At 34.3% G+C, this 11,296-nt stretch overlaps 1 long non-coding RNA gene across 1 annotated transcript; it reads right to left on the bottom strand.

Annotated features, from left to right (window-relative positions):
- Positions 1-1,032: 1,032 nt before the first annotated feature.
- Positions 1,033-6,270, bottom strand: LOC137239231 (uncharacterized). The gene is made up of 4 exons (XR_010949308.1): positions 5,339-6,270; positions 5,103-5,275; positions 4,864-5,023; positions 1,033-4,791 (listed from the first exon to the last, which is right to left on the bottom strand). It is a non-coding gene; the product is annotated as an uncharacterized lncRNA (long non-coding RNA).
- Positions 6,271-11,296: the final 5,026 nt, after the last annotated feature.

The raw sequence follows: 11,296 nt of genomic DNA, 5'->3' as shown, positions 1-11,296 counted from the left end.
ATTGTAGTGACCTACATATTGTCAATATGATCCACACATAAGCTGGTTGGTTTGACGAATCGATATATTGGGCGGTTTGGCAAATGCAAATGAACTCATAGTGGTTATATGGGTCAGTAAAATATGAACGTTTGGGTGCATGTATATTTGTATCGTTAAACGCATTCGAAGTGAGGTGAATTCCACGCAACACTAATTATAGACGGTCACTCTAATGTAACTGGTATAAGTGTGCCGTGTTGTTTTATTTTACGCTTAATGGCCCAATATTTTCAATCTTTTGCATTCAATTGTAATTTGTTTCATAGTAGTAACTTGATGCTATAGGTAATAAATTGTTTGCTTATGTGTTCTTTGCTTTTATTTGATTACATTTGCTTTACATACAGTACATATTATGTTGACTCTCGTTTTTTTTTATGTTTACATATCGGGTTAACATTTCTTCCAGTTTCTTATCCTTATTGGTTCTACCATTCTATTTAGTAAATTATGCAAAACTATTTTCCTATCGAAATTTTTCTATGTAGATAAGTTAAGGTAAAAAAATTTTCTTATTATTTAACTTACGAAAGGCCTTTTCCCTAATTAACTAAATCTCCTGTTCTACCGAGGGTTAGAGTAAAAATATTTTCCTATTAATATTTTCTATTCTACCGGGGGTTAAAGTAAAAATATTTTTATACTCAGCTGAGCAAAGCTCACAAAGTATATTAACTTTGTTCGCATAACGGCAATCCGTAACGGCATAAATTAATCGAGATAGATATAGACTTCTATATATAAAAATGATCTGGGAGAAAAAAAATTTATTTAGCCATGTCCGTGCGTCCGTAAACACGATAACTTGAGTAAATTTTGAGGTATCTTGAAGAAATTTGGTATGTAAGTTCCTGCGCACCCCTCTCATATCGCTACTTAAAATGAACGGAATCGGACTATAACCACGCCCACTTTTTCGATATCGAAAATTTCGAAAAATTCAAAAAGTGCGATAATTCATTACCAAAGACGGATGGGGCAATGAAACTTGGTAGGTGGGTTGACTTTATGACGTGGAATAGAAAACTAGTAAAGTTTTGGACAATGGGAGTGGCACCGCCCACTTTTGAAAGAAGGTAATTTGAAAGTTTTGCAAGCCGTAATTTGGCAATCGTTGAATATAACATGATGAAATTTGGCAGGAACATTACTACTTTTACTATATATGTGCTAAATAAAAATTAGCAAAATCGGATGAAGAACACGCCCACTCTAAAAAAAAATTTTAAAAGTCAAATTTTAACAAAAAATTGATTATCTTTACAGTATATAAGTGAATTATGTCAACATTCAACTCCAGTAATTATATGGTGCAACAAAATACAAAAATAAAAGAAAATTTCAAAATGGACCGCCTATCACACCGTATGCCCTGGGTTCAAACCCCGGGCAAAGCAACATCAAAATTTTAGAAATAAGGTTTTTCAATTAGAAGAAAATTTTTCTAAGCAGGGTCGCCCGTCGGCAGTGTTTGGCAAACGCTCCTGGTGTATTTCTGCCATGAAAAGCTCTCAGTGAAAACTCATCTGGCTCGCAAATGCCGTTCGGAGTCGACATAAAACATGTAGGTCCCGTCCGGCCAATTTGTAGGGAAAATCAAGAGGAGCACGACGCAAATTGGAAGAGAAGCTCGGCCTTAGATCTCTTCGGAGGCTATCGCGCCTTACATTTATTTTTTATTTATAAAATGAAAAAGTTCTGCAGGGCGAAATCAAATCCCTTGGAATCTTGGCAGGAATACTGTTCGTGGTATTACATTGTGACGGACTTTTCCTTGCGCCGGAGTATGCTCAGTCCGTCCAGGATCCCTGTGGGAATAGAGAAGAATCCCTATCGTCTCCTTTTAAAGAGAAAGAACAGGAATTAATGTTGAATTAATACTGCATGATCATGTTAAAACAACAGTAAATCCTGTTACGTTTAACACTATCCCCTGTTGTTTTATCCTTAAGTAAAAGTCTTGTTTTAAAATTGACTCTAAAGTGATTGTATTTATTAAATACATCCAATATACATAAATTTTGAACTTAAATCTTGTGATAAATGAAATTAATTCAGCGTTCTTATATTAGTATACTTATGTAATCAGACTTGAGAAAAATCTTATGCGAATAATGCCCGCTATATATAATATATAGTAATAATAATAATTAAAATACTACATTTTGGCCAACCATTTTAATAATACTTTACTTCTTTTAACAAACTTTTATATGCTCTTTAAAGCGTCTTGTTTTACTAACATATTTTACGACTTTTTTAAATAATATGTATATACTTAAATAAGGTTTACAATTTTTTTTTTATTTTTATTAGTCCAGGCATATTAGATGAAAAACCAATGAATGGTGGAACTCTTTCGGACCATAGCTTTCTTTGGTTTATGGAATTCTCCCACTAATGGACATGAAACGTTGAAAAAATAAAGCAAAAATTTCCAGAGCATACTTTGCTGCAGTCATTTAAAGTGCATTTTTTGGAATTTTTTTTATTATTTCGAGAATGGCAGCAGCTGTCAAAAAAATGTTTGGTTTATTTTTTCAACGTTTCATGTTCATAAGTAGGAGAATTCCATAAACCAAAGAAAGCTATGGTCCGGAAGAATTCCACCTGAAATGCTAATATGCCTGGACTATATATGGAATACGAGAATGGCGAACATACTTATATGTCTTTTTTATACCACTATTATGTAAAACATTTATGTTTAACAATAAAATAAAATCTCTTATGATATGAAAATTCAGCATTTTTTTTAAATATGTAAATACATATTTATTTGTATATTCAGTCTTCTACAAAATTTGTAGATAATATATATGTAACTTTCTTTATAAAAAATATTAATATAAAACTTGTTCCTATACATACATATGGGACAAATCATGTTTTTAAAATGTTGTATTCATTTCAAAAACTTTTCAAACGTATAACCTTTTTCTTATTTCCTAAAATATGTGCATGTAGGGTTGGAGAATATATGTCCCCACACTTCATAATAAAAAAATTGGGTGATTTTCCCCCCAATATATATGCTTGAATATGTGGACTAAAACTTATATTATATTTTGAACATATGAAGAAAAGTTTTTGTAAAGGGCAAACAGCAATGTCTTCAATTTCAAATAAAGTGCAAGTTGCTCGTTGTGTAACAAAAAATAAATTTCTCTTGAATTCTAACCCTTGTAAGTTATTTCGGAATAGAATTGATATTTCTGTAACTCATATTTAATTTGAAAATTCGTAGTATATTTTGATACGTTACTAGAAGGTAGGAGAAATTTAACATTTTAAAATAAAACTGGTTGAAAAAGTATTTCGTTTTTTAAATTGTAAGCAAATTTTAAGGAGGCTTTTATGGAAAGACTCCAAGGCACATTTATTCTAGAATTCATTGAATTTGCATAAGTCTTGAAAATTTTATGAACTGCTTCACATCTCATACACCAAATGTTTTTTAATGCCCATATTTTTTTATTGATGTAACGTTATGAACAAGAAAATGAAATTTCGGTCTTAAATGTTTATTAAAAAGTGATAGATACAAAGTATTATACTGTCTAATCAGAGAATCTAATCGTTTCAAATAAACTTCATCAATATCAGACATCATAAGAATATCCACAATCAGGAACTAAGTCACCAATTATTAAAGGAAGATGGTGCAACAAAGTCCTCATTTCCCTAGCTGGCATACGAAAGTTAGAAGTTTTTAAATTAACTAAAGTTATAGGAGGACAAATATTCCCGATTTCTGTCTCGCCATACTGAAACATTAGCTTACGATAATTAAGGATTTCAATGCTGAAATACTTTTTCGTTACAATAAAATTTAAAAGAACTTCAGAAATATCATATCTACAAACACCTTCAAATATATCGTGCATCATATCAAAATAGAAATTATCAACTGCGTGAAAGCTTTGTATGTCGTTAAAAATAAATGCTTCCTTAATACCAGTCAGTGCTTCATTTTTAAGGGAACAATCAAGAGAATAATTTTCTCTGTCTCTCAAATATTCTGGAAGCTCTTCAACATCTGACCTTAAATTTACTTTTTGTCTTTTACAGTTTCGACAGTAAAAATTTGAATTGAAACTAGTGGTGAACCCTAATATTGAGTTCAAACCTAAATTATCACCAATTATTAGCGCTAATACAAAATAAACATGATATTCTCCATACGAAGTATTTAGAATCAATCCTTCTGCTTTTAATTGTTGAATAACCTGTACTAAAGGTCCGAATGAATACATATTTCCATATTCTTTTCGATGTCTCGATTTGAAAAATCCTGCAACAAATATATTTTCTAATGTGGACTGGCTGTGCTTTGGTATAGTAGGAAAGCTGTAATAAATTCCACAAACAATTTGATCTGCAGGTTTTTCGCTTCAAAATATACTCAAAATTCAGGACATGAAATAACTTAAATATAGTATCAAGTGCTTTTAAAAATGTAGGCACCTTATATAGAATACCATCGAAAAGAATATAAAAACTAGCCAAACTAACTATATCTGGTCCAATAACAAAAATTATAGGTTGCAGTGGAAGTTCTTTCCCCATAGCCTTCAACTTAAGTTCTTCATATAGTCTTTGGTAATCATTAATGCATTCACAGTGCAGTACCGTAACGTTTTGAGCATCGCCTATAGACGGCTTCCATTTCAGACGTTTGCCGGCATTTGCTTGCTGGACAGAAATCATTGATGGCTTGAGCACAGCATGTAAAAGCATCTTTTGAATCTGCGATAAAAAGTAAATTACATTAATACATATATACTTATTATTTATGATAAAGTATAGGTATTAAATCACCGTCATTCAGGGATGTCTCAATTTTAGCCAATAAATTTTTAGATGCTGAATCCTTTACTTTTTCCTTCATGTATGGAAGTATTGCCGTTGTAAAATTAGGCCATTCGGTGAACAAACTTTGGGATTTTCCCGGGTATTTAAATTCGAAATCAATTTCAATCTACGTAAAAACAAATTTTATGAATATACTTTTTACTTACATATGATAATATTTAAAATTCATGGTCAATTATTCTTACCAAGGAGTATCCAAATGAATGTTTTAAAAGCGGCCATTCAATAAGCACATTTTTGCTTTTATATTTGACATCTTCTATTCTTAAGGCAATCGTATCTCTCCAGTTTTGTTCTACAACACTCCATGGTTCCACGTTATGTGAAAGCCATACTTTTTTGCCCAAAGCATCTTCATCTACCAATATAATAAAAATAAATATAATAAAACACAAATTGTACATTTAAACAAAATGTATACCTTCGGTTTGAGTTTCTGTCTGTTCGGTTATTTTATAACTATTTATATCGATTTCCGCATCCTTGACTTTTGTACCCTTTTCATTTTACGGCGGACATTTGTTGCTTTGTCATATAATTTTCCAGTAGGATTTTTTTCACTGCGTTTGTTGCAGTAATATCTCTGTATATATGTAAGTACAATAATGAAGCAAATGTTTTATGAGGGAGGCCCGAATTCAGATGCCATTTTGGAATAATCATAGTATTAAATCTATGGCTTTGTATCGTTGGTGAATTCACTTTACCATTACTCGTCCAATACATTAAATCAAACATGGCGCAACATTTTAGATTTGATACTACTTATAACAAAACTGACAGCTGGATATCGGGATAATACATAGCCAATATTAAAAACGTTTGTTTTTAAAAATCTTACCAAATCTTCTATAGGAAATAATAATATAATTTGTTCTGAAAAATTAATGATATCCCTCATTGTCATAGGGATCGACCGCTCAGAAAAATGTTGGACTATGATATTTACCAAAGCTTCGCGATGTTCGTCTAGCAACAAACAATGTTCCTTATATTGCAAAATGCTTTGGCCCCATGGAGTTGCTTTTAGTATTTCACCTAGACTCTTTACAAGTGTACTTGCTTTGACAGGTTGAGATATATACATGTGTACATTTAACTAAAACCAACGCTTACTTTATTTTCCTTCAAATTTGCTAGCCTTTGCTTAAATTTAATTCTAGTCCCAAGCATTGAAACAGGGAAAAGTTCATTGATATCGTCTTCTTTAATTAAAAACAGGCTCTCAGTGTCCATTCCATAGTCTGAAAATATAAAATCGCAATATGTATATTAGGGCGGGTCGATTTAAAAATCGCTCATTGCTCTGTGAAAATCGTATTATAGGGATCAAAATAAGAAACTTTGCCGAAGAAACCATACCTCTAAAACGAATTCTGATGTCCCCCCCCCCCCCCCTTCTTTTGGTCGATCTTTTGAGTAGGGGCAAATTCAATTCTACCTGCTGTGTCTTGTGGTGGCTTAAAAAAAACAACATAAGCAATTTTACGATCTGCAATTGTGTCACAGTGATACCTTCATTTTTTAAAACGGTTGAATAAAAAACCCACACAACTATGTTTACGACATGCAAATGCATCACAGTGATGCCTTGGTTTTAAAAGGGGGTTGTAAAAACGCTAATATTTAATAATTTTTTTAAATTTATTTTCTATTACTAAGTTAAATTAATTTTTTCATTTACATATGTTCTGACTAAATAAATTTCTAAAGAGAAAAATAAACTCCAAAAAGAAAAAACATAGGCATTTCAAAGTGGGATTTTTCAAAATTTGCCCCTACGACCCAAAGGGGGGGGGGGGGGGGGGGGGGGGGGGGGAGACATCAGAATTCGTTTTAGAGGTATGGTTCCTTCGGCAAAGTTTCTTATTTTGATCCCTAGAATATGATTTTCACAGAGCAATGGGCGATTTTTTTGCCTCCCCACAAATCGACCCGACCTAATGTATATTTATGAATATGCACTAGGGTGGGCCTTCTTTTGAAATTTATCAAACAAAGCAAGAATTTGCTGACCTTTAGTAATTTCTGGCAGGTTTTCGCATTGCCATATCTTGAAATATTTCCACAGATCACGTTTTCACTACCTAACATGAATTTCCGAAAAGTTCTTGATTGGTTCCTTAATACAAATTTGCCTCCATACAAATATGGTGCACCCTAATATGCACACTTATTAACAAACATACAATTGTAGATTAAATGAAAAGGTTCCTGTTCATAAAAACTTAATTTAATTATCTTACCTATCATTCTTTTGTACACATCTTCGCCAAAATCTATTTTTCCGCAAATGATGTCCTTTAGATTCGTGTTCACGCACATCGGAGCTGCTGAGGTGCCGCTTTGCGGCAGAGAAGTCTCAATTTCACCAGAAGGCAGCAGCTCACCACTGGGCCCAATAATAAATATTTGGCTGGATTCTTGGTCAACATCACTCACTACACTGCTCATTTTATTAACGAAATGCTTTAACTAAATACCTGTTTATGAAAAAACTTGCGCAATTATCAAAACAAAATAGCTTTTATTAACAACTCACAATATTATATTGCAAGAGATGCTAACATTTCTAGAAAAATGACGAATTTATAACGGGATAGTTGGTGTTGTTCTTTTTTCAACACTTTTCAGTGTTATTTCAACAGTAAAATAATGTTACCAGACTAATTAATGTTACATGAAGTCGAAGAAGTTGTTGCTGTTGTTCTTTTTTCAACACTTTTCAGTGTTACTTCAACAGTAGCATGTTGTTATTAGACTGCTTCATGTTACATGAAGTCTAAGTCAACATTTTTAAATGTTACTTGAACAGTAAAATAATGTTATCAGACTACTTCATGTTACATGAAGTCGAAGAAGTTGTTGCTGGTGTTCTTTTTTCAACACTTTTCAGTGTTACTTCAACAGTAAAATATTGTTATTAGACTGCTTCATGTTACATGAAGTCTAAGTCAACATTTTTAAATGTTACTTGAACAGTAAAATAATGTTATCAGACTACTTCATGTTACATGAATTCGAAGAAGTTGTTGCTGTTGTTCTTTTTTCAACACTTTTCAGGGTTACTTTAACAGTAAAATATTGTTATCAGTATACCTCATGTTACATGAAGTCGAAGAAGTAAAAATCGTGTTTGCCAGATCGTGTTAATTTGAAAAATTTTCAAAAATTGTTGTTGCTTTGCATGTTAAAATAGATCGTGTGAAATTAACATGAATCGTGTTGCTTAAAAATTACAATTTTTTCTCTGGGTGCACTCGATTATGCTGTAGCTATTGTTGTTGCTTGAAGTTGTTTTTGTTTTTTATTATTTTTGCAATGGCATTTGGTTCTTTGGATCGGCTGTTAAAATAAAGTGTTCTAACTCTACTGCTGTATGCGTTACAAAGCTTGATCCTTGGTAAAGTGTACGCGTTACAAAGCGTGATCCTTTTTCCCGTTTTAAAGTAATAAAAAACTTGGCAGGATCTCTGACCAGCTAGATCCTTGAAGCAATTCTCGCTTGTTCAGCAAATTTTATGCTTAAGGGTCGAACTGGCAGGATCGATGTGATAAATGTTGAAGTAAATGAAAAGACACGCTGATGAGCAGCGTTAAATTATCATTCTTTGTTTATTAAAGAAATACATTTCTATTTATACAAAATTTCTTAGCCTATACATACATAATTACATTAATGTTTACATACTTAAAAGTACCATGATTTCATAATAAATAATTGTTTGTCAGCATTTTATTGTAGTGACCTACATATTGTCAATATGACCCGCTGGTTTGTATGACGAATCGATATATTGGGCGGTTTGGCAAATGCAAATGAACTCATAGTGGTTATCTGGGTCACTAAAATATGAATGTTTGGGTGTATTTATGTATGTTTGTTTAATTGTATGTTCAGTTTATACTTATATTTAAGAATTCATGAGCCTAACGCCGGCTTATAATAACTGAATTTCAATTATTATTTGTTCTAAGAGAAACTGAAAAGAAAGAAACATTTACTGGCATATTGCGATGGAACCATTTCGAAAACTGCCCCGTAATCATCATCAGGCAATTTTGTAATGTTATCAAAGGTTTCACCGGGATTCGAACCGTGAATCACATGGTGAAACTGCAGTTGCCTTTAACCACTAGGCTATTCTGCTGGTATTTGTTTTCATGCTTAATTCAGTTTTTCTCATTTCTACACTAACAACACAATTGAAACATTTTGTCTCTATATTAATTTGTGTGCCATGTAGATTTGTTTTTTTAAAGTTTTTCTTCGTTGCGAATGAGAAGCTTTGTAAACTCGGGCTCAATTTTACATATTTATGTATGTTTGTTTAATGGGGTGCTCAGTTTATACTTATATTTAAGAATTCATGAGCTTAACACCGGCTTATAATAATTGAATATAATAATTTTTTCTTCCGCAGGAAAATATGACGCCAACGGTAGCAAAAATTAACGGTATATACGTCTTCAGTTGCTATGCCCTCCGAGCATGACCACCGCCGAGTTCGAAGACATGATGTACGGGATCACCATGGAAGCACAAGGTAAACACCGGCATTTAGTGTGTGGAGACTTCAATGCATGGCCATCTGTGTGGGGAAGTAGACGAACCAACGAAAGAGGGAAAGTCATTCCCGAAAGCCTTACTTCTCTGAGGCTAGAACTCCTAAATGAACCAGGAATATATACCTTCGATACAGGTACCCACCTTCACTAGCAGCGAAATAGCAAGACGGGAAAAATAGTCCATAAGCAACGTCTAGACACACAGCGACCATAAAGCTATTAGCGTAGAGCTGCTCGGAACTTCACGATCGGTAGCAGCAAAAAACCTACAAAATAGGAAATGGAAACAGCACCTTTTCGATCCACAAATATTTGATATTCTCTGGAAGGATGCCATAGTACGAGGATTGCATGCGGAAGACCAGTCGGTTCAAATAACTAAGTCGCTATGTATGGCATGTGATGCTGCCAGGCCCAGAAATCGCGGAAAAGCCCAGCGCACTCAGGTATATTGGTGGAACGACGAAATTACGGAGGAGCGTAAAAAATGTTGCATAAAGAAAGGCACTTAAAAATGCCATAAAAATTAGCAAGAAGTTGTTTTTTAGGGAACTGCTGGATAATGTCGACCATGATCCTTGGGGATCAGCCTACAGGACTGTGATGGCCAAAGTTAAAGAACCGATATCACAGCAACCCACATGCCCGGTACTAATGAATACTATGGTTGAAGCACTTTTCCTGGCGCAAGATCGCTGGACTTATCCAAGCGAGGATCTCGAAAGTACGGAAATTCCGGAAACTACAGAGCAAGAGGTGCTGGATGCTGTAAAAAGATTTGTTGATTACAATCCCCAGTACTCTATGGAGTACCAAACATAGCCCTTAAAGCCGCTGTCAGACCTAGGACTACATTTTTTACTGATCTTTTTAATGCGTGTATGCGAGAAGGAGTGTTCCCTCGCCCGTGAAAAAAACAAAGACTTGTCCTCTTGCTGAAACCTGGTAAACAGCCGGAGCAACCATCATCATACAGGCTACTTTGTATGCTGGACTCCCTAGGGAAGATTTTCGAGCGTATAATAGCGAGCAAATCAAGATCCACCGTAAATGCAATACAAATAGGCGTCAATATAGCTAGATAAGCTATCTCTGAAGGCCAAAATAAAAGGAAGTTCTGTGCACTGATTACGTTGGGCATCTGCTTTTAACACTGCGAACTGGATTCAGATAATGGCAGCGCTGCGAAGCTTCAGCACACTAGCTTACTTACGCAGAATAATAGCTAGCTATTTTAAAGACAGAGTACATCTTTTAGACACGGATCAAGGATTAAAAGAGTACAACATCACTGGAGGCGCCCCACAGAGATCCTTTCTTGGTCCAACGCTTTGGAATTCAATGTTTGACGAGGTGCTAAAAATTGATCTACCAGAAAACACGCAAATTGTGGGATATGCTGATGATATTGCAGTGGTAGTAGTGCCCAAGAAACTGGACCTGCTTCAAGCATTATGTAATGACGCCGTAGGAAGAGTAAAGGAATGGCTGACCAATACGGGACTGGAGTTGGCTAGCCAAAAGACAGAAGTGGTATTAGTAAGCTCCAAACGGTCGGCGAACGAGTTAGTCTTAAAAGTTGCGGATCATCAAATCACTTCAAAGGATTCTCTAAAATACTTGAGAGTGTACGTTGACTCTAAGTTAACTTTCGAAGAGCACTTCAGAGCGGTGGGAGAGAAAATTACCAAAGTTAATGGAGCACTTATGCGATTAATGCCTAACATTGGTGGTCCGAGCGAAGCTACTCGTTAGCTATTGTCCACAGTAACCAGCTCGATAATACTATACGAAGCACCAGTGTGGTACG

This window comes from Eurosta solidaginis, chromosome 1 (genome assembly GCF_040869045.1).
Source record: "Eurosta solidaginis isolate ZX-2024a chromosome 1, ASM4086904v1, whole genome shotgun sequence".
NCBI classification, from domain to species: domain Eukaryota; kingdom Metazoa; phylum Arthropoda; class Insecta; order Diptera; family Tephritidae; genus Eurosta; species Eurosta solidaginis.
The sequence above is the reverse complement of the archived record's forward strand: the minus strand, read 5'-3'. Positions and strand labels throughout refer to the sequence as shown.